Below are 19,129 nucleotides of genomic sequence, written 5' to 3'. Positions count from 1 at the left end.
ATCTTCCATGATATATCAGAGTTCCCAATATGATACAGGAATCATAGGATCTGAGAATTGGAGGTGATCTCAGAGACAACATAATCTCATCCGTATATTAGAGGAATCTGGACTAGAACATATTCAACAAGTAGGTGTCCCATCTCTGCTTGAAGACTGGAAACAACACTTCTGCTGGCATCTTGTAGCATTAAGTTGGATAGTTCCAATTGTTAGGAAGTCTTTCCTGACCTTAAAGCCTGACTTTGGCTTTTTGTCACATCTATCCATTGCTCTTCATTCTGTCCTTGAGGGACCAAACAGAATGAATCTTATCATTCTTCCATGGGACAGACCTTCAAATACTTGAATATAATTATCATTCCTCAAATCTTTTCCAGACTAATAATGTCTGTTTAAACTACTTCTCATAAGACATGGACTCAAGGCCCTTCATCATCCTGGTTACCATATTCTGAACATCTCTTCCTAGTTTATGAATATCCTACTTAAATCATGACCCCCACATAATATTCCAGATGAGGTCTGAAGAGAGCACAAGACAACAGATCATCACTATACTTCTTAGCCCTGGGAGCTCTGCCTCTCACTTCAGCTAAAGTCCATGTAAACTTTTGGGCAGCCCCATCACACTGTTAGCCCATATTAAACTTGCAGTCTACCTAAATCCCCAGAGTTGATATTTGTGAAGAATCACAGCCCATTTGGCCTGAGGTGATAAAAGCCTTAAAGTTGCCATCTCCCCGTGGAGGCAGGCAGTGGCCTTCCAACCAAGCCCAGATACAATCATTGTGTGGAAAGAAATAATCAGTTCTGCCAGACAATGGCAGTAGCGGGGATAGAGTCTGCAGGGAAGATGCCAGACTTATGGGAGCAGGCAGGGGAAAAGAAAATAAAGGGAAAAGAATACTCTGTCCCCAGGTCCACAACAGACTACATTATCCAAAATATTAATGCAGGATTAAAAGATGAGACAGAAAGATTCCTCATGAACTGGTCCCAACTTTTTTCTCCATCTGAAGAGCAATTGAAAAACTTCATTAAGAACCTGAGAAAATCAGTGTAGATATGAATCACACATTTATAGAACAAATAACATCACATCCTGCATTGCATGATAACTTAAATGACCCAAAATGGGGATTTTTGCAACCAAGTATGTGAAACAACAAGCTTCAATTTTAGGTGATATTTAAAGATTCAATTTACTAAGACTAAGAAGATATTTTGATGAGTTTGGAGCTGGAAAGGCAAAATTGACTTTTTGAGTTGATATGGCCTTACAAGAAGCTGGACAAAGTCTACTTCCTGGTAGTAAAAAAGGTGACCACAAGATTCAAGGTAAAAAGAGAAATTCAGATTTTGAAAGGCTTCCAATTGATATTCAACATTTATTTCTGAATAAAATTCCTGGGTTAATAGAAGAAAATTAGCTGTGTTTGAAATTGGAAAATATTTATGTAGTGTGGCAACAGATCTTGCATAGCAAAACTTAGTTGAAACCTGTTCTGCCAGATGCAAAGAAAGAAATGAGGAATCTGTAGCCACGCATAGAAAAAAATGATAAAAACGGATGCAAAAAATGACACTAAATGAAGGGAATGGAAAGAATGAATTACTGCCATCATTCTTGTTGCCCTCTGTGGTCAGCATATTGTGATAGGAAGCATCATGTCGGCAAAGAATTTGTCAAGATTCTAGGATGTGAGCCAATGGAATTTAAATATTTCCAATCACTGAGTAGCTGGGACACTTATAAAATGTGGGGAACAACTTTGGAAACATCAAAAATAAATATAAGAAAAGAGATGATCACGCAATGATAATGAAAAGAATGACCATGAAGAATACAGGAAAACAGATGATAATCCTGAGAGTTTATCTGGACTTCTTACCATTGAAGAAAGGAACAATATAGGTCATTTTGGTAAATGGCTGATTGACCAAGGCGAACTTAAATATTTACAGTAGAAGGAATACAATATTTCTTTGCAGATTATCTTGTTTCTCTAGAAAATGTCCTATTAAGATGGAAGAATACAAGCAATAACCCAACTGAACACTCTCACCATTCCCTTCCAAACAACCCCTCAACTCAAATTTTGGAACATCGGAGCCAACAAAAGATCAGAGAAAGACATTTTCCCCACCCAAGGGAAATGATTCCCATTTAGGAAATCATTAGGAGAGGTCTATGACACTGAGGTGGGAGCTAGTCAGGAATACACACCTGTATTCCTTACAGAGCACCTGTAACAGTATTTGGCGGTGAAGACCGCAGCAACAGCTCAGAGATAGTAGGGGGGTGGACAACTCACCAGATAACATGGACTTTTTGTTGGCATTGGGTACAGATGGTACTGACTAGCAATTCTGTTGCCCATATGCGATTGCAGTTCCAAAACAGAGAAGCACTAGTTCTTGCAGAAGAGGAGAGGACCTAGTCACAGTGACAGGGCTAAGAGGAGCACCAGCATTTGCAGCTGGTTTTTTTCTGGGTAAACACCAAAACATAGAATGGGGAACAATGGCCACATATCTCCTCAGATCACAGCACCTTAAAAGCATCAAAAACTTGCAGATTCCCAGAATTAGCTCTGAAAACAGTAGCACCAAAAATCCTGAAGGTTGAGACAATGCATCCATACCTTCAGAGCCCAACTTGAACACAACATTCAAAATCAAGAAGTAGACTAGAAAATTTAGCAAACAAAAGAAACTTGACTATACAAAGTTACTATGGCAGCATGGAAGAACAAGATAAACTAAGAAGAAGACAACAATGTGAAAACAGCTATCAAAAAAAGTCTCAAAGAAAATTGCTTATTAGAAACAAGCCCAATAAGAATTTCTGGAAAGGTCAGGAAAGAGATGAAAGTAGTAGAGGGATAATTAGGGAAATAAATGTAACTGATCCAAGAAAATTTTTTAAAATAGAATTAACAGCTTGGTAAAACAGACACAAGAAAAATGAAGAAAATAATATCTTAAAAACAGAATTGGCCTAATTGTGGAAGAGACCCAAAAGTCCACTAAAAAGAACTTCTTAAAAAGTAGAATTGGTCAATTGGAAAAGAAGTAAAAATCTCATAGAAGAAAGTAATTCCTTAAAATTAGAATTGGACAAATGGTAATTAATGACTCTATAATTCGTCAAGAAACAATAAAACAAAGTAAAAGGAATGAGAATAGAAGAAAATGTAAAGTATCTCACTGGAAAAACTATTGCTCTGGAAAACATAATAAGAAGAGGTAAATTAAGAATTTTTTAGACTACTTGAAACTATGATTCAAAAATAAAAGAGTTAGACATCATATTTCAACAAATTATAAAGGAAATAAAGGTGGCACCTAAGTGTGTCAGTAGCTAGAGCACTAGGCCTAAAGTCAGGAGGAACCGATTTCAAATCAAGCCTCAGGCACATACTATCTGTGTGACTCTGAGCAAGTCCTTTGTTTGCCTTGATCAATGGGAGAAAGAAATGGCAAACCATTCCACTATCTTTGCTAAGAAAACTTCATGGACAATATTGACATTCTATGATCCATGAGATCACAAAGAGTCAGATGTAAAAAAATTGAAGGACTGAACAATAACAAGAAGGGGAAATTGCCCCAGTATCTTAGATTCAGAAAGCAAAATAGAAATTGAAAAAAAAAATCCATCAGTCACCATCTGAAAAAGATCCCAAAACAAAAAAATCCCAGGAATACTACAGTCAAATTCCAGAGCTCCCAGGTCAAAGAGAAAGTATTTCAAACAGCCAGAAGGAAATAATTCAAATTCAAAACACAGTTAGAATATAAGATTTAGATACTCCCATGTTAAAGGAGCAAAGAGCTTAGAATAAAATATTTCAGAAAGCAAAGGAGCAAAAATTATAATCGGAATAATTTAACTACTCCATAAAAAAACTGAGTATAATTCTTTAGGGGAGAAAATAGATATTCAATAAAATAGAGGACATTCAACCATTCCTGATGAAAAGACCGGAGTCAAATAAAAATTTTACATTCAAAGATAAAATATGAGATCCATTAAAAGGTAAACATGAAAGAAAAATCATGAGACTTAATAAAACTTAAATTGTTTGTATTCCTATATGGGAAGATAATACAAGTAATTCCTAAGAATCTTATCATTATTAGGGAACTTAGAAGCAGTCTATATAGAAAAAAGCTGTAAAAAATTACAAATGATGGAGGGGATGAGAGAAAATAGGTACAAAATGCATTATTGAGAGTTATAAATTGATCCAATAGGCAAATAAAGGGCAATAAAATTGTGTATACCATGTGACTCACCAATACCATTACAAAGTCTCTTTCCCTATTTGTATAAGGATATTTGGAGCAGAGTTTTTTGTACTGGAAAAGAATTTGAAATTAAGGAGATGCTTATCATTTGGGGAATGGTTGAAGAGATTGTGACCTATGATTGTGATAGATAATTATTGTGCTATATAAAATGATGAAGGGGTGGTTTTGGAAAAACACGGCAAGGACAGATACAAAGAAAAGTGAAAAGAACCAGATCATTGTGTATAGTAACAGCAATGTTGTAATGATGATCAGTCATGAAAAACTTGGCTGCTCTGATCAATACAATGTTCTTAGACAAATCTAAAAGTCTCATGATAAAAAATGCTGTCCAGCTCCAGGGAAAGAACAGACAAACTCTGAGTAAAAATTGAAATATAATTTACTTACCTTTTCATTTTTCTTGCTTAGTTGAAATATAACGAATATGTGAGTGTTTTGTATGATTTCACATGAATAATCAATGTCATTTTGCTTGCCTTCTCATTGGCTGAGAGATGGATGGAAGAGAGAGAATTTGAAACTTAAAATTTTTTAAAGAAAAGAATGTTAAAAAATAAATAATATATTCTGTAAAAGATAAAGAAAGAAGGAAGGAAGGAAAGAAAGAAAACAGACATTTTCTGTTAACAGCTTTACTCAAACAGTTTTCAACACCAGACTGAACTACATAATGAAAGAGAAATTTTAAACAATTTCTACTGAAGAATTGTATGGCCCTTCTCTAGATATTTTAAAGAGATGAATCATTTGTATAAAAATTATGGGGAAAATATTTCACAGAAAAAAATGATCACGCTTCAAATTCAAATTATGTTTTTTTTAATATTCACACAAAAAACACTTTTTAAAATAACTGGTAATACAAACATGTTTGGTATTGTGAGCTCTTCAAATTCAAATGTTTGTTTTCTAAGATTCCAGAAGTCCTGGTGTTTAGATAAATCACCAGATTCTCAAAACAATCTTCTTCAGTAGGTCATGTTGATTTGTTTTATCCATCATTATTTATAGAGACTGGCAAAACAGTTGGACAATTTATTTTGTTTGCTGAAACACAAAAACATTCCCACATATAACTTAGAAGCTTAATAGAAATATCTATTTGCATAAACTTTGGAAGGATTTAATTTTCTTTGGTTCTTAGCTACTTTTTATTGTCTAATTTCTGAATGTTGATCTACCTATGTAATGAGCAAATGTTTTTAAAACTTTTTTTGGATTAAGAGAAAATTTTACAATTCCTGAGATACATAATAATTCATTGTATTAAATCCAAAAAGGGCAACCAGGTTATGGTTGAAGATGAATGTTCAAAGCTGATCTCAATCAAGTTATGAAATCAGTAACAATAAGGTTACTTTTAGAAATATTCACTTGTCAGATCAGAATTTATCAATAAGTAGCACCAGAAAATAAGAAATGTTGACTTGAAATATAGATTTTTACATTTTAACTTAATAATGATCTGGTTAGAAATTCCACAAGGCTACATATTTATGAATAAGATTTTCAAATAAAATTTATAAATACTAAAAAAATCCTTAGAGTTTTTTTTTTTCCAAAATGATGCTTATCTGCCTATTCTTCCCCCAAAGTGGTTGACTTTCTATACTCAAATGAAAGACTTTAAGCTTTATCCCTCTTGAATTCCATCTTATTAGATTCAGTTCCAGGATCTAACCTGCCAAGATCCTTTGGGATACTGATACCATCATTTACTATGTTCGCTATCTCCCCTAGCTTTGTGTTCTCTGCAAATTTGAAGAGCATGTCATCTTTGCTTTTATTCAGAGCATTGGCAAAAATGTTAAACAACAGAGGTCTACACACAGGTCCCCAAAATATTCCACTGGAGACTTCCTGACACCTGGCATTGAATCATTAACAACTCTTTCAGCCTAGGCAACCAGCTACTTCCAAATGCAACTACTTGTATCATTATTTAATCAATATCTCTCCATCTTCACGTGAATAACATGAGATGCTTTATCAAAAGCTTTATTAAAATATATGTAAAAGTTCTAAACTATATTATAAAGCAGTGATCATCAAAACCATTTGGTACTGGCTAAGAAAAAGAGTAGTTGATCAGTGGAATAGGTTAGGTTCACAGGACAAAATAGTCAATAACTGTAGCAATCCAGTGTTTGACAAACCCAAAGACCATTTGACAAAAACTGCTAGGAAAATTGGAAATTAGTATGGCAGAAACTAGGCATTAACCCATCATATACCAAGATCAAAATGGGTCCATGGTTTAGGCATAAAGAATGAGATCATAAATAAATTGGAGGAACATAGGATAGTTTACGTCTCGGACTTGTGGAGGAGAATGGAATTTGTGAACAAAGAACTAGAGATCATTATTGATCACAAAATAGAAAATTTTGATTACATCAAATTAAAAAGCCTTTGTACAAACAAAACTAATGCAAACAAGATTAAAAGGAAAGCAACAAACTGGGAAAATATTTTTGCAGTTAAAGGTTCTGATAAAAACCTTTCTAAAATAGAGAATTGGCTCAAATTTATAAGAAATCAAGCCATTCTCCAATTGATAAATGGTCAAAGGATAAGAACAGACAACTTTCAGATGATGAAATTGAAGCTATCTCCACTCATATGAAAGAGTGTTCTGAATCACTATTGATCAGAGAAATGCAAATTAAGACAACTCTGAGATACCACTATACACCTGTCAGATTGGCTAAGATGACAGGAAAAAATAATGATGAATATTGGAGGGGATGTGGGAAAACTGGGACACTGATGCATTGTTGGTGGAGTTGTGAATGAATCCAACTATTCTTTAGAGCAATTTGGAACTATGCTCAAAAAATTATCAAGCTGTGCATACCCTTTGACCCAGCAGTGCTACTACTGGGCTTATATCCCAAAGAGATCTTAAAGGAGGGAAAGCGACCCACATATTTGCAAAAATGTTTGTGGCAGCCCTTTTGGTAGTGGCTAGAAATTGGAAACTGAATGGATGCCCATCAATTGGAGAATGGCCGAATAAATTATGGTATATGAATGTTATGGGATATTATTGTTCTGTAAGAAATGACCAACAGGATGAATTCAGAGAGGCCTGGAGACTTACATGAATTGATGCTAAGTGAAATGAACATAACCAGATCATTATACACTGCAACAAGGCTATATGAAAATCAATTCTGATGAATGTGGCTCTCTCCAACAATGAAATGACTCAAACCAGTTCCAATTGTTCAGTAATAAAGAGAGTCATCTACATCCAGAGAGCTATGGGAAATGAGTGTGGACTACAACAAAGCATTTTCGCTCTGTTATTGTTTGCTTGCATTTTTTGTTTTTCTTCTCAGGTTTTTTCTTTCTTTCTAGATACGATTTTTCTTGTGTAGCAAACTAACTGTATAAATATATATTCATATATTGGATTTAACATACGTTTTAACATATTTCACATGTATTGGACTACCTACCACCTAGGAGAGGAGGTGGGGGAAGGAGAGGAAAAGTTGGAACAGAAGAAGAATATTGAAAAATTACCCATGCATATGTTTTGTAAATAAAAAGCTATAATAATAAAAAAGAAGAAAAAGGCAGAAAAAAAGAAAAATGAAACAAAATAAAATCTAGGTAAACTACCACCTTCCCCTCACCTACTAATTTGCAAATCCCATCAAAAAAGAATTCAAGGCACTAGCTGCTATCTCCTAAAGATGGCACAACTATGCAAACAGGATTTCAGATGATGTATTTTCCCTCTCTGAAAGCTGTATCCTCACTTTCCAAATCCTTGTATTATCAGGTATGTACATTTAATTGCTATATCTCTTGTGATAGTAATAGACAGCAATAATAAAATCTTTCCCCCCTGCCTCTCTTATTTCCTATCCCCTAGGCATCCCTGTCCCAACTACATAACTAGAAAGAGAAGCTGGTGAAAAGGCATCAGCTTGCTAATCCCAGATTTCATGTTCCAACTCAACCCTTTTAATTCCCAGCTTTATAGAATAGATAATACTTATATGTAGAGAGAGAAAAACTGGTTCCAATCTTATGTCAGATCCTTCCCATTTGAGTGAACCAAGCAAATCATTTGTTCTCCCTGAGTCACAGTTTCCTCATTTGTAAAATGAGGCAGATGGACTCTTTGGGCTCTATGATTTTTAACAGCTCGATCTCTGATCCTATGATCCTTAGCTTTTCCCAATCATCACAGTCACCCTGCTCCTCAGCTATATTTGCCTGGGAAGCTTTCTGTAGGTGGGGGTATGGGTAAAGTGTTTATAAGGAGACCTCAAAAAAAGGACAAGTAAAAATGAGTGAGATTCAGTGATGTCTTACAGTTGTAGATAAAAAAATAAAGCCAAATTTAGTCTTTCACTTCTGAAACTTGGCTACAGAGCACATCTAGTGGAGGTTTTAGTGATTCTGTGGGTTGAGAAGTAAGCTTCTTTGATTCATATTTAATTCCTCCTTAAGTCAGTTACCAAGCTCTATAGATTTTTCTTTGAAAATCTTGCTAATGTTCATCTCTTTATCTCCACTTTTCAATGTTAGCACCTTTATCTAGACCATCATCACCTCACCCCCCGTTCCTGTCACAGTCTCCCAGTTTTCTCTCTGACATCACCTTCCTCATGTTATTCCCTTGTTCAAGTCTTCAATACTTTTCTCTTGCCTACTAATTTTAAAGCTTTTGTATGTAAAGCATTTCAAGGTGTTTCATTTGTGCATATGGTTGTATGTTTGTCAGAGTTTCTTATTATTTCTTTTTGCCAATCCCCTCATTGGGACAGAATCTTATCTTGGGGTTGTTCACAAAAGCAGCAGATTATATCTAGATCTAGATATAGATATAGATCTGACCCTTGGCCTTCCTGACTCCAAGGTTGGTGCTCTAACCATTGTGATACCTGGCTGCCAATAGTTTCTAAAGCTGTGGACACTAGCAGAAGCACACTATAAAGAAGAGCACTCTAGACTATCAACATAACAATTTATCTCTGTAGCTTTTCTTCACAGCAACATTCTTCTGAGACAGGGAAATAGCCATATCCTAACATGAGGATGTGGCCATTGTTTTCTGGGAACCTTTCCATTTCCACCACTGCCTTGATCTTGTGTCCACTAAATTTTCTGTTTAATATCCTATAAGCAACTCCCATTGGGAGAAGGATTAGCTCCATAGGGGCCAGAAGCTCTCAAGCTCAGCAGCATACCATCTGTCAAGCCATACATCTCCTCTAGAAAGCAAAGTCCTTGAGGTTAGAGCTTCTAAAAACTGTAAATTTAAAAGTTATGGAGTTTTATAGGGTGTCCAGTCCAATCTTCTCATTTTATGAGTGGAGAAACTGAGGCCTATGAAGGTTAAGTGTAAATTGCCTGAGATCATGTAAGTGGTGTCAGAAATGAGATTTGAAATTGAGTTCTCTGACCCCCAAATCAGAGTAACATGCTGCCCTATATACTAGAGAGGTTTAATAAATGTCAACTGGATCAAATTGAATCTGGGTCCCCAGCTGTGATGCTGCTAAGGCTGTATTCTACTCTATATCCTAGGTATTGGCCATAGGAAAATTCAACAACTAGTTGTTAATTGGTCAATCAATTGATGGTTCATTGGTTGGATAGAAGAAAACAAAGGCATCCTCTGTGTAAGGGTAAATCTTAGGTTTCAGAACTAGGACAGAGCCAAGAAGAACTAGAAAATTTAATTATGTCATTCATTGATTCAACTGAATAGGAAAAGAATGGACTAGATTGCCTCTGGGAATGAGCCCAAGATTCTTTCTGGAATTAAGGACCATCTTTTTTTTAGCACTAACGTCTTTCCAGTGGTGCTACATTATTGTGAGCCTTAGAATATTACAGTTAAAAAAAAAGCATTGTTAAGAACCATGCCTAAGTGAAGGGATAGGTCAATTCTCCGAGAGCCAAACAATATAACAAACCAAAGCAAAGGATCAACCACGGGGCAAGAAAGGTACATGATGTCCATAAGTGGGCAACAACATGTTACAAATGATTGAGCAGGTATATAAAGTACTATAAGATATTTCATCAGAGATGTATGATTAGGAAAAGAAAAGAAAAAAAAAGAATAGGCTGGTAACCTAGTGAAAACAGAGGATAAGGTCTTAGGTTCTTTATGTGTTTGGTGTTTGGACTACACAGCCAGACTAAAGCTCTCACCCTAGGATCCAGCAGCACCTGCTGTGAGCTCAGCCTTCCGCCTGCGGCTCACAGATTAGTTCCTACTCAATGTGAGCAACTTGGCACACTTAGGAACATTGCAGGGTCTTCTTGAAACATGGCCCTACTGATTGCAAAGTCAAAACAAAACTCAAGGAAGGAATTGGCTCTCTAAGTCAGAGGCAGATGGCAACCTGAGAGGCCGATTGCACAGGCGGGGAAGTCATGAGGGAAGCCAGCGCCTGACATGGTAGATTACCAGCCTGGCAAAGAACAGATTCCTACAATTCAATTCCAGTGATGCTCAGAGATTAAGTGACTCTAGATGAAGTGCAGAAGTGGACGGAGATAGGGAAGGTTTGGCCTCCCAGAGGGAAGGGTCTGACACTCCAAAATAAACCACTCTTATTTGATTTGCTGTGGTTTGTCACTAGTTGGATACAGTCCTCTATGCTTTTAGAAGATGGGCTTGTTTGTTCTCTCCAAATAGTTTTGAAATTTGAAAAGCAGGGGAAGTGACTAAAGAGAAAAGGAAGAGAAAATATATACTTTGGCACTATATGCCACAAATTGTGCTAAGTATTTCACAAATACCATCTCATTAGATCCTTACAACAGCAAAGGGACATAGGTACTATTATTTTTCCTATTCTGCCATGAAGGAAATGGAGGCAGGCAGAAATTGAGTGGTTTGGCCAAGGGTCACACAGCTAGTAAGAGTAGAAAACTGCATTTGAACTCGGGGCTTTTTGATTTCAGACTCAGCTTAGAGCCAATATCTCTTCAATTCACAAGTTTATTTGCTTTCTTAGAGTGGCTTTTGTGACTCTGACCCTCTTTCTCTTTCCTATGACCGTGATCCTTGCCATACCATCTTCACTCATTTAGTTTCAACGTATTTACTGTTCTCTTTCCTCTTCATCTCCATCCTTCTCTCTTGGGGATGAAGAGAGGGGAGTCAGGATCATAAATCGAGAACTAGAAGTCACCAATTAAAACAATTAGTTCAAACACTGATTTTGCTGATGATGATTTTGCCCCAAGGGGTTTACCCACGGTCACACCGCTAGAAAGTACCAACCCCCGCCCCACTCAAACCCAGGTCCCCTGACTTTGAATCCAGTAAGATTAGCTGGGCCTATGAGATTTCCAAAGTGTTGACCAAAACTTCCACTAGGAAAATACCTGGAAGTTAGGATGTTCTTCCAGTGACATAAGCACAATATGAGAGGTGAGTTTCCAGGAATACAGGCCTTAGATTCATTCATGATTTCAGAGACAACAGCTATGGCATCAAGGTGATACAATAAGAGCATTAGATCTGGAATCTGGATCCAGCCTCAGACACTTTCTAGCTGTGTGACTCTAGGCAGTCATTTAACTTCTTCCTGCTTCCATTTCCTCAATTGCACCCTTCATCAGCAAAATCAGTGTTTGAACTAACTGTTTGCATTGGCGACTTCTAATTCTCAATCCTGACTCCCCCCTCACTCCCAGGAGAGAAGAGTGGAGATGAAAAGAAAGGGGAAAAGTAAATACATTAATACTATATGAGTGAGAATGATATGGCAAGGGTCATGGCCATAGGAGAGAGAAAGAGGATCAGAGTCCCAGAAGCTACTCTTAAGAGAACAAATAAACTTGTAAATTGAAGAGGATATAATAATAGCACTCACCTCCCAGGGTAGTTGTGAGATCAAATGAGATAAAATGTATAGTGCTTTGTAAATCTTAAAAAGCTATATACAAGCGCAATATAATTTCTATTAGTCAAGATTGCTGATTTCAGCACCAAGCAACATGAAGGCAAAAGCAAAAGCTGAAGAAGAGCAAGGGGCAAGATTTCATATGTGAACGGAACAATAAAGATAGACGGATCCGGCCAAGATTCAGGGTCTGGATCCAAACAGAGGTACAAAGTTTGATGCCCACTTGGAAGGAAGTCCCCATAAAAATTGCCTCAGAGACCTATGCTTGGCCCCGAGCTAGTTAAGATTTTTTCCTCAATAATTGTTGTTAAATGATAGTATCTTGATAAATATCTCTTTTAAAGAGATAGATTTATTTACTCAATAAGCATCTGGCTAGTGCCTATTGTATGCTAGATCCTGTGGTAGACACTGAGAATACAAAAAAATTAAACATTTCCTGACAGTTGAGAATTTATATTGCACTGGGGAAAAACAACACAAATGCAGATAATTGCATACAAATATAAATGAAGGAAATATAGGATAATTTTTTAAAGAGGAGATCATTTGCAGATGATAGAAAAGCAGGAGAGGTACATAACATACAATAGCCAGAGTTTATATATGCTTCAAAGTTTACAAAGTATTCTGTAAATATTACCTCATTGGATCCATCTGGCAATCTTGGGGGAGGGGGGGTGAACACTATTATTATTCAATTTTACATTTGAGTAAACTGAGACAGACAGAGATGTCTGAAAGCAAAATTTTAACTCAGGTTCTACTAATTCTCCATCTGGTACTCTATCCACCAAGCCAAAACATCGGACTGAATTTAACGAAGGAAAACATAATTGTGATCAATGCAAAGTCTTACCTTCAGATGCAGAAAATCAACTTTTTGGTTGCAAGATGGGAGAGGAATGAATGAATGATTGGTTTGGAAGTTGGTGTAAAAACAAGATTTGAGATAATCCATCTCTATAGCGTACTCCCGCCATTCTGATCATCATCCCCATCTCTCCTCTCTTCTCCCTGCCTCTTCCCCAACTTTGGATTCACCCTCAGGAAATAGGCACCTACTCTGCCATACGTACAGGATTCAGTCTATGTCACCATCACTTTTTTCCCCATCCCCTTTCCCAATTCACCTATATATACTATCTCTCCTTTATATATACTACCTCTATCTCTCCTTTATATATACTACCTCTATCTCTCCTTTATATATACTACCTCTATCTCTCCTTTATATATACTACCTCTATCTCTCTTTTATATGTACCATCTCTCCTTTATATGTACTATCCCTTTGCAAAGTAAGCTCCTTGAGGGCAGAACCTGTCTTTGTTGACTGTATTTATATTCTCAGGGCTTAGCACAGTGCTTAGCCTAGCACATGGTTGGTACTTAATAATATTCACTCTAGTTAGCTATGGCACTCAAGACAGCTAATAGACAGGTAAGTGGTTCAATGTCAGGACTGAAGTCAGCAATACCCGAGTTCAAATCTACTGAAATCTGGAACTCAAGTTCAAATCTGACCTCAGACACTTACTAGCAGTATGGCCTTAGTCTGCCTGTTTCTTCAACTATAAAGTGAGGATAATAAAAGCCCTTACCTCACAAGGTTTGGGAGAAGATCAAATGAGATAACATTTATAAAGCATATAGCACGGTGCCTGGCACATAATGGAACTTAATAAATGCTCATCCCCTTCTCCCAGAGAAATCTGTTGAACTGCAGAGGTTATCATCACACTTCTAGGTCAGATCATACTCAGAGTAGCGTATTCAACACTAGGTATTGTATTCTATTCTAGGTGCCGTATTTAGGTGAGAAAAATGATAAACTGCAGATCATGCAGAGAGGAGAAATTAGGATCGTAAAGGGTCTCCATGCTTTGTGGAAATAGTTTGACAGAATTGGGGAAATTCAGCCTGAAGAAAAGATAATGCTGGGTAAGAGAGAAGGAGAGACGTGATAGCTGTCCAAGAATTTGAAGAGGTGCCAAGTAGAAGATGGATTAGTCTTGTCCTGTTTGTTCCTGAACAGCAGAATTATGTAAGAGCAACCAGTCATATTGCTGAGAAAAAAAGACTTAGACCTGAGGTCAAGCTAAGCTTCTTAAAAGGGAGCGCTGTCCAAAAGTGAAATTGGCTGCCTTTTTTTGGTAAGGGATTCCCCTTGGTTGAAGGTCATCAAGTAAAATCTGAATGGTAGACAGAATATGATCATGAGTGCATTGGACTCATGCTAAGCAGTACCTCAGAGGCACATTTCAGAATAGTGGTAATGAATTAAGTTTTGTTGTTTAGTCACTTTTTAGACACTTCCAAGTCCTCATGACCCCATTTGGAAGATACTGAAGGGATTTACCATTTCCTTCCCCAGTTTATTTTAGGAGGAAACTGAGGCAGAGATTGAGTGACTTGCCCAGGATCACACAGCTAGAAGGGAATTGAACCTAGGGTGTAGTGTCCTGTCCTATTCATTACATTCAAGCACTGATTGAACACTCTGCCTTCTAATATCCCTTCTAACTCTGAGACCCTGTGAATCTGTGATGTTGTGACTCATATCTAGGTAGGGGAGAGAGAGACAGACAGATAATGTCTGAAGATCAGGAACTTAGGACCCAGGTCCAAATGAGCTGTGCAAGGTATAGAGTCCCCAGACTACAGAAATATACACACCTTTAAGACGGAGTATGAGTAGGTAACTTGATCCTGCCCTCCACTTCATCAATTCCCTAGAGATGTCCCACCCACTCAGCTGCCCTCTTTGGTATCCATGGCAACCACTGATAGGGTAACCTTCTGGACTGTGTTCCTACACCTGGCCCATTCCCTGAGTTCTGCAAATCCAGAGCCATCTGAGATCATCATTTTATTCTCCGGTGCCTATGGCAGAAGTCCTCCCAGATCAAACACCTGCAACCATCACCTCTCAGCCAAACACTTCTTTGGACTATCCATGTGAGCCACTGGAAGCCCCGGGACAGTGAGCTCGTGGCCCAGAAGGAAAGCCATGTGACTCGCCTAGCAAGCATATGTTTATTACCAAGAACTGACTTTTGCCCAACGCAGGGTGCCACCATGATAGCTCTGGTCTCTCCATACACAACTGAGATCAAAGAATAGCAGAGCCCCACTTCTCTGTCTCAGGAGCCTTAAATATATCCGATTTCTATAATTCCAACCAGCTACCTTCCCAAGAACACTCAACCACATCCTTCCCTCCTTGAATTGTTTACTAAGGAAACCTCTCAAGAGGCTGGGGTTCCTCCCTGGGTATGGCTCCCTAGTGGTCTGACCCTAGCTTAATGAAGTATATGCAAGGGCAGAGGCTGCCACTTTCCTCTCAAACATTCTAAAGCCAGCAACAAAGCAGGGGAGGCATTGATTAATAATTAAAGCCTTTGAATCCCACAGAAGAACACTGTCAGAGAGGAGAGCGGCTTGACCTGCAAAATAAATGGTTTGCCTTTGTAACTTCTAGTCTATCTCAGGGGAGCAGATGTCTCCCCCTCTCCACCCAGTCACGCATCTATTTTATAAAATGTAACCGAAGCTACTCGGGCTAGAGAGGAGAAAAAAGAGACTTTCATAAATAGGTTTTTTCATCAACAAGGTGGAGAAGGAAACATTGCAGGAAGGTCTTGTCAGTTGGGTACTGACATTACAGATGGGACCCCCAATTCTTTAAAAAGTTGCCTTTAGGGCGGCTAAGTCATTCCCCAAGGGCAGAAAACATGATGTGGCAATTTTTCCACTCCTAGCCCAAAGCAAAAGAATCTGAAAACCAGCTCCCTGGAGCTCATTAGTGTAATAATTAAACCACACAGCATTTTCCACTCAAAACCCTACAACACTGTGCGATGATAACCAGGGGAGAAAAGGGCTTTAGATGCAAGACCAGTTCCAGTGGTCCCATCCCAAGAGGATGTCCTATGAGCAGCCCAGCAGAATATGGCCCAAGAGAAGAGCCCTCCCAAGTCCAACTCTATGGTTCCTAGGTAGCTCCCTTTACCTTGGCCTCCTGAGATTTCCAAACCCAGTCTTGTGCTGGATTTGGTGCAGGAGCCCCACTGGACCATCTTAGGAGACTTCTTCAGTCCAGGTAGAAACCAGGCCATGATGAATTAATCCAATAAACCTTCTTGTTATTTAATCAAAAATCCTGTCTGCATGTGTATTATCTAAAGGCTCTGGGGGTGGGGAAAGACAGGTACCCAGCTAAAGGAGGAGGAAATGTCCCATCCCACTCCCAGACTCTTTAAATCAATGGAGCATTTTTATTATGGTACATTCTAATCCTCCTCAGCTAATGGCCTAGGAAGTAACTTGTTAATTGTTTGTAATTATAATAAAGAATATTGTGTTTTCTCTCAAGGGCCAGGTAAAGGAGTAGATAAAATTTGGGAAGTGGGATGGGCAGGAGAAGTTGTTTTGATGGCTTTATCACCAAACTGAGGGGAGGGGGCAGGGGAAGCATGGTATTCCAGAGCAGGATGATCTTCTTGGAATTTTGCATCTTTTCCTTATGTCCTCCTTTTTTCCAACATTCTTCCCCGGAATCCCAGAATCTCAGAACATGATACATAAAAGATTATGTATCTTTTTTATGGCCTCCCAAGCCCTAGAAAACATCATAGAATAGCAAATATGGATGAATGAACGTAAAAGACCTGAGAATCAAAGGATTTCAGAGTTGGAAGGCATCTGAAAGATCCTTCTTTTTTGAGTTTCTGATTTTTAAAAATGTTTTAATTAGCAACATTCTATTTTCTTTCTTTCCCATCTCCCCCATAGGAAAAGAAATGAAAATAAAAAACCTTATAATAAATATGCATAGTCAAGAAAAACAAATTTCCACATTGACAATGTTCAAAATATATATATGTCTGATTCAACACTGAGTCACTCCTCTCTGCCAAGAGGTGGGCATGCCATGATGGCTCCTCGGCAGTTGTGGGTGGTCCTGTGACAATCAGGATTCTTGAACATCTGTTCTTTGTGTGTGTGTGTGTGTGTGTGTGTGTTTGTGTGTGTGTGTGTGTGTGTGTGTGTGTGTGTGTGTGTGTGTGGTGAGGAGGGAGAAGAGATGGTGGTTATTTTGCGCATAAGCTAGGCCCATACAGGTGAATTCAGAAGTCAGGAAGGACTCATGCCTTTCCTTATCTGTTGATCAATATATGAAACTTCAACAGAGAGCAATGTAATTTATTTCCCAATTAGAGAAAAATATAATACAAGTAACAAATACTTCATATTCTACAGTACTTTAACTATGGAAGCAGAAGACCTGAATTCAAACCTTACCACAGGTACCTATTACCTGTGAGAACAACTAGATTGTCCTCTCTGAAGGGAATCAAATTCTTCAGTTGTAGAATGAATGCTTTGGGGACCCCTCTCAATGCTAACATTTAACAAGGTGCTTTCTTTACAACAACTCTGAAGTGCTTTAATACAAATCATTATTATTCCTGTTTGAAAGATAGAGAAACTGAGGTTCAGTAATCTACTTGACGTTTATTTGTCAGATAATAAGTGGAAAATGCAGGGCTCAAATTCAAGCTCCAAATCTGATATTCTTTCTACTGGCTCAGGTTATTATTTTACCAAAGTATAAATAACTGATAATCTGAGCCTTTTCTTGCAGAGAGGTTCTCAAGCAATGGTTATAGGACTACTGGTTAGTCCAGAAGGCAATTATTGTATCTTCCATTTCTTAGGTTCTGTGGTATTAAGTAGCCTAGGAAGACTGAAGCTTTTGTTCCTGCTTTCCTTCCTTCCTTCCTTCTTGTTCCTTTCTTCTTCCTTCCTCATTTCCTTCTTTCCTTCCTTTTTCCTTCCCTTTTCCCTTTCTTCCTTCTGTTCTTCCTTCCTTTCTTCCTTCCTTCTTCCTTCCCTTTTCCCTTTCTTCCTTCTGTTCTTCCTTCCTTCCTTTTTCCTTCCTTCTTCCTTCCCTTTTCCCTTTCTTCCTTCTGTTCTTCCTTCCTTCCTTTCTTCCTTCCTTCTTCCTTCCCTTTTCCCTTTCTTCCTTCTGTTCTTCCTTCCTTCCTTCCTTTCTTCCTTCCTTCTTCTTTCCCTTTTCCCTTTCTTCCTTCTGTTCTTCCTTCCTTCCTTCCTTTCTTCCTTCCTTCTTCCTTCCCTTTTCCTTTCTTCCTTCTGTTCTTCTTCCTTCCTTCCTTTCTTCCTTCCTTCTTCCTTCCTTTTCTCCTTTCTTCCTTCTGTTCTTCTTTCCTTCCTTCCTTTCTTCCTTCCTTCTTCCTTCCTTTTCTCCTTTCTTCCTTCTGTTCTTCCTTCCTTCCTTTCTCCCTTTTTCTTTCTTCCTTCCTTCCATTTTCCCTTCCTTCCTTCCTTTGTATGATTTTATTTTTTCCTTCCAGGAAGCCTAGAACTCAAGGAAAACCAAATCCTGGTTTCAAACACAACTTATCAGCCATGTGATCTTGGACACATTCCTTATTCATGCCAAATCAACTCAGAAATGTTATTTATAGGTCCCCAACTCTCTGCTAAGCACTGAAGAAAGTGCACAAGAAATACAATCATATTACACTTCTCCAGTAGAGCTAATATTTGACTGATGTGGGCATTTCCTCTGATAATATAAGTCTCAAATCATCCACATCTTTTCACACTGAGAACAGATCTAAGTCTTCCCATAAAAAAGACAAGCTAACATTTGATATAGCACTTAGTACCTACTACGTGCCAGGAAGTAGACAAAGATTTTTACGAATATCTCATTTGGTCTGCACAAGAATCTTGGGAGGTAGGTACTATTATTATGCCCATTTTACAGTTGAAGAAATTGAGGCAAACAGTGGTTCAGTGACATGCCCAGAATCATATAGCTGAGGTCTAGGTATTTAAGGCTGGAATTGAACTCTGCTTTTCCTGACTCCAGACCTGGCTCT

At 38.0% G+C, this 19,129-nt stretch overlaps 1 pseudogene; it reads left to right on the top strand.

Moving 5' to 3' along the window:
* The first annotated feature begins 823 nt into the window (after positions 1 to 823).
* LOC127538504 (tRNA:m(4)X modification enzyme TRM13 homolog) lies at positions 824 to 1,486 on the top strand (annotated as a pseudogene).
* Positions 1,487 to 19,129: the final 17,643 nt, after the last annotated feature.

This window comes from Antechinus flavipes, chromosome 5 (genome assembly GCF_016432865.1).
Source record: "Antechinus flavipes isolate AdamAnt ecotype Samford, QLD, Australia chromosome 5, AdamAnt_v2, whole genome shotgun sequence".
Classification (NCBI taxonomy): Eukaryota; Metazoa; Chordata; class Mammalia; order Dasyuromorphia; family Dasyuridae; genus Antechinus; species Antechinus flavipes.
Note: the sequence above shows the minus strand (reverse complement) of the source record. Positions and strands in the feature narration are given on the sequence as shown.